This window comes from Colossoma macropomum, unplaced genomic scaffold (genome assembly GCF_904425465.1).
Source record: "Colossoma macropomum unplaced genomic scaffold, Colossoma_macropomum, whole genome shotgun sequence".
NCBI classification, from domain to species: Eukaryota; Metazoa; Chordata; class Actinopteri; order Characiformes; family Serrasalmidae; genus Colossoma; species Colossoma macropomum.
Window position 1 is genome coordinate 5,024,492 of NW_023494810.1, and position 6,000 is coordinate 5,030,491.

The window sequence follows — 6,000 nt, forward strand, 5'->3', positions numbered from 1 at the left end:
GGCAGCTTCGCCTGTACAGGCTGGTTGGAATCGCAGTGCTCGTTTAGCATGCGGTTGGGTGTGACTCTCTCTTGGTGGCTGTGGCTGTTGGCTTCTTCCACTGGTCTCGACAGTCTTATAATATTTGGGTGTCGCTCATACCTTCCTCCTTCGCTTCTTGCGGACAAACCCACTCACATTTCTTCTGTGACAGCCGTGGAAAATTGGCCTGAACAAGGCGGCGGTGGTGGCACACGTGATGCTATGCAGCAATACTGAATCGACCCAGGGGAAATTACTATCTGGCCACCAAATTTGGGATTACTCTCAGCCATCTTCCTCGCTGTGTTCCAAACGGTCGCCTAATCACTGTTCTCTGTATTGGAAAACGAGCAGCACTATATAGGACTACGAATTTTAAAGTTGAGTGTTTAATTGTATACAGCCATAACGTTGCTAAATCAGACATGACAGTTATTATACACTCTTATATAGAATCTTTTCCCCTACATACAGTACACAAAATCCAGACCACCCTTCAAAAGCAGAAAACATATCAGCTTCCATTCTTTTCAGGAAACTCACTTTGAGCTTTTCAAAGAAGTCTGCAGGGATATTTTTCCACACCTCCAAAGTTTAGTCTTGGTTGCATTTCTGCTTCTTACAATCCGAGTAATGCCACATTCAATGTTTTTAAGGTCTGGATTCTGGGGTGGTCAGTCCGTTCTTCTTGGAACACCACTGGCTTCTTTGTTTGATTTGCACATTTTATTATTTTTTTGTCTATTTCCTTTTTTCAGTAACAGCTTCTTGATAGCTCCTTTTAGATCCTTAGCACTGAGTTGTCTTGTCACAGTGGAAGGATGGACAGAAACACCTGTGCACGATGAAAGCTTTAAGTACTGTGGATCTGATGGGGACAGTTTTGTTGGTCTACCAGGTCTTGTACTGTCCCATTTTTTCTAGACCTTTTTTTATATCTAATCCTCTGATTCTATGCAATTGCAATGTCATTGTCAATTTCAGAATGGTCCATCACCAGTCTTGTGGTCAAAAGCTGACCATTATAATGAATGGGCTAGATCAGTGGTCTCCAACGCTGGCCCTGGAGAGCTACTATCCTGCAGAGTTTAGTTCCAACCTGCGTTTAAGATGCTGCCCCTCCCCTCACCTAACACTAATGCATCTGATCCAGCCAATCAGGAACTTCTGAAGAAGCTAATTACCTGGAGCAGGTGTGGCAGATTGGATTTGGAATTAGACACTGCAGGAAGGTAGACCATCAGAATTAGAGTTGGAGAAAACTGGGCTAGATATTGGCTGGGCTACAGGCTGTAATTCTACACCTATTTAGTGACCTGTAAGGTAGGTGGAGCTCACAAAGTGGCCAGAGACTCGAGGTACAAGGTAAGGGTTTCTAATAAAGTGGACAGGGAGTCTACATGAAGGTGTAAATATGCTTTAAGTGGAACCGACTTACAGCAACCTTTACTGTAGCACAAGGTTAGTTGGCTTCTCCCAGCATGCCAGTGGCCTGCTGTGTGTGCACTGCCTAGCAACTCCAGTGCGGCTCACACACAGTGGCTGTTTTAACCACAGTGCCCCGAGACCACAGCCTGAAAACCCTGAGCTTCAGTTGGACCATGCCAGGGTCAGCCTTGCTGTGTGCTAATTGATGCCTGGGTTTCCGTTCTGTATCCAGCTGCCACCCTGAAATAACAATGTCCCTCACATTTTCTCGACTCCACTTACCCTCCGCTCATTTCTTCCCAGCTTTCAGGTTCTGTTGACTTATCCAATTTCATTTTAAAATGAATGCATATTTCTGATTGATGAAGCTTTTAATTTTCAATGACAGGATGAAGATACCTAGTAGAAGGATCAGCTAGACAGGATAGCTGGACAGTTTCTAGAAAGACTGAGAAGCAAATGACGTCAGCACGTGTGGTGTATCTGCCACCACTGTGGTTCCTGGCAGAAGTTGCTCTCTCATACTGACCCGAGGTCAGTTTTGCACTTTCTCTTGCAAAGTTTCACCCTTAGAATTCCAGGGTTATTGCTGTCCTTTTGTTGCAGTATTTAAATGTGTTCATATAATTACATAATTACACACATAAGTGTAAAATAATTTACATGCAATCTATATTCTGTATCAAGGTTTCAGTTAAGTTAGTTAAGTGACCCTTATTAGTACCACAACATGGAAATTTCACCTCTGCATTTTATCCCATCCATGCAGTGAAACACCAGATACACACTAGTGAACGCACACACAGTAGGGGGCAGTGAGCACACTTGCCTGGAGCAGTGGGCAGCCCTATCCACGGCACCCAGGGAGCAGTTGGGGGTTAGGTGTCTTGCTCAAGGGCACTTCAGTCATGTCCTATCAGCCCGGGGAATCGAACCGGCTGGTTCCCTAACCTCCAGCCAATGACTGAAACATGCCAAAAACATGGCAAAAACTTGGCAAAAAGTTTAGAATCTAAACTTTCTACAATTTTTTTTCCATTTCTTTTGATGAGCTGTACATGGCAAATAATAACTGACAAATTACGCCATGTTTTTGTTGTTGCTGATTGAAAACTTTTGGGGTTTAGTAGTCAGTGGGTCAGTGTGGCATCATGGTATCAGGAAGGGTTTCTAAACTAGTTAAGTGTTTCTCTTGATGATAGGGGGTGTGGGAGGGAGAGGTGAAATATGGTATCGTTGGTTAATATTATTTTTCCCTGCCCACTGGTGCACAGTGATGTAATCAAATCAAGCAAAGCAAATCAAGAACGTTGTGTTTTAAATGGTGCACACTTAAAAAAGATGGTTCTTCAAGGGTGCTTTTGTAAAGACAGTAGTTCCGTTTAGAACCATGAGTTCTATTTAGAACCATTTCAGGCTTTAGTGGTTCTTTGCATGGTGAAATTGTTCTTCAGATTGATGGAGAATATGTTGTATATAGAGAACCTTTTTTGAAAAAAAAAATGGTTCTGCATAGTGCCAGATTGGGTTCTGCTATTGTAATAATGTAAATCTTGTAACACTGGAAGAACCCTTTTGGGTCCTATATAGAATCATTTCATTCTTAAATGATTCCTTACATGGTGAAATGGTTACATTGTAAATGGTTACATTATTCAGCTTGTAATGATAGAAGAACCCCTTTTGCTGAAATATAGAGTGGCTAAATAGATCCATTGCCTTTACTAAAGAACCCTTGAAGAACCATCTTTTTTAAGTGTGTATGGTATGATAAGTTGTGCTTAGCCCTCTATTGCATGATGTGGCCTCAGGGCAACTAATTTTCCTCACTTTAAAATAACATACATATTTAATGACAATGATAAGGTTAACAGGGAAGAGTTTGAATAAGTTAGTGAAAAGCATATACTTCATCACACTACATCTTTTAGTGGACACATTTAAAATTTTTAATATTCAGTATAAAACATAACATTTTCTGTTTAACAACTAAATATAATATCAGATATTTCAGTATTTATTGTCCAGTCTTTGCCTTTATTACAGCTTCCAGTTGAAATCTGCAGGGATATTTTTCCACAACTCCAAAGTTCAGTCTTAGAAGTTGTTTGCATTTTCTGCTTCTCACAATCCAAGTGATCCCAAACACGATCAGTGATTGCGTTCTAGACTCTGAGGTGGTCAGTCTATTGTTCTGAGAGCTCCAGCAGTTTCTTTGTTTGATTTGCAAATTTTCTTCTTCCTCCTTTTTTTCTCAGTAACAGCTTCTTTACAGCGACACGTCATTTCAGTGCCGAGTCGTCTTCTCACAGTGGAAAGATGAGCAGAAACCTCTGTGGATTTTTCAGATCTGAAGCAAATGTGGAGCTTGAGTTTCTCCTCTCTCTCAAAGATGAAACGTTCTATATGGAACCATGAACACCCAAAGAACCTTTTGCATGATTAAAGGGTTCTTAGCATTGTGAAAGCGTTCTTCAGATTGTATATGGTTCTATATAGCACCAAAAAGAGTTCTTCTATTGTTATGATGTCAAGCTTGTAACAATAGAAGAACCTTTTTCGGTGCTATATGGAACCCTTTTCGAAAAGGTCATAATAGAACCATCTAAAGCACATTCTCCATTAATCTGGAGAAACTTTTCATGATGCAAACAACCCGTTAATCATGCAAAAGGTTCTTTAAGTGTTCATGGTTCTATATAGATCCATTTTCTTGAGTAAACAACCCTTAAAAAACACCTTTTTAAATGTGTACTATTTATCTGATGGTGGGAGTTCTGGTGGTCTACCAGGTCTCATTTTCTCCCATATATTTTGTTGACAATTTTTTATCACTTATTTTCCTTTGGCAATTAAAAATGTGGCAGGAAATGAAATAAAATAAAGCACATTCTCTGATTTTCACACTAAATAGAGCCCAAATCTGAAAGTTATACCGTAACTGATCCATCAAGCCCTACTTGACCTTTTCACGTTTCCACAGAAGTGCATCCTCACTGCTAATGCCATTGAGAACCGGCCTAAGAAGCGCCCAGGAGCGTCCCTGTCCACGATGAATTAAATCCACGCTGAATGGAGCCTGGGAGAGGGAAAAAAAGGCTTAGTCATGGAAAGGCTTTCCTTAACAACCCCACCGTCCATGGCAACTGGGATTGGGACATATATCTGGCCACAATGACATTCCAAAGCTGGACAGATTTTATATAGCCTCAGCTTGCACAGGCATAGCCATGGCAACGGCATCCCAGAGGCACGCTAATGGTGGCGGCGCAGGACGCCTCTAACATTTACACTGAGCATCAGCCACTATAAACACACCCCCCCCCTTCCCCCTGCCCCTGGCCGTGAGTTACGGCCGTATTGTGGCCCGTCGTCCAGCTCAGCCTCCGGTGCAAACACCTGCCGTAACTGTGAGAGCAGCAAAGGCTGGAGGTCCGCCGGCTGTGTGTGGGCAAAGCTCTGACTTAGAAAAACAAGACAGATTGATTTCAGCAATGCAAAGTACTGTCAGTTCATTTCACTGTTTTTTTGTCATTTCCTGAATCGTGGAAAGTGTTTCATTTAAATCTCCTTGTCAAAATAAGCAGTAAGACATACATGCTGGACCATGTATGTGTGTGGATTGTGCAGATGTGAGTGTGTCTTTTCTTTGTAAACTGCTTTTTACACAAGCTTCATTTTTTAAAACTTCAAGAAACGTCAAAAGCATTTCTTTTTCATTCCTGAGGTTGAAGTTAGGATCATGTTCAGGTTTAAACGTAGACCAGTCGTATTACATATAGGAGAAAACTGTTGCTGTTGCTACAAACCTTTGTCTGAAATTAACTTACAGAGTGTACAGTGCTGTGCAAAAGTCAGAGACCATCTGTCATTCATTTAATTTCTAGTCAAAATGCCTCTGAAATACAAGTTATTCATTTTTTAGCATCAGGAAACAAACAAAAAGCATGTATTTAACAGAAAGTTACACTGAAACAACTCAACAACTAAATATAATATCAATATTTCAGTATTTACTGTGTCCACTCTTTATCTTTATAACCGCTTTCATACTTTTCAGGAGACTCGATTTCAGTTTTTCAAAGAAATCTGCAGACACACCTCCAAAGTTCAGTCTTAGTAGTTGGTTGCATTTTGTTCTTCTCACAATCCCAAACACATTCAGTGATGTTGAGGTCTGGACTCTGGGGTGGTCAGTCCATTGTTCAGCTTCTTTGTTTGATGTGTCCGTCTCCTTTTCTCAGTGAGGTTCTTCTTGATCAGCTACACATCCTTTCAGACCCACAGCGCTGAGTCGTCTTCTCACAGTGGAAGGATGGACAGAAACACCTGTGGATGTTTTCAGATCTGAAGCAGCTTGATTTTCTCCTCTCTCTCTTTTAAAGATGAAAGCTCTAAGTGCTGTTTATCTGTTGGGGACAGTTTTGGTGGATCTACCAGGTCTTGCACATCTCTTAGCAGTCCAATTTTTTTCTGTATGTTTTATTCATTTTTTTAACACCAGTTTTGGAAACTCCTGTACTTATTTTCCTTTGACGTTCCCCTTCCTTA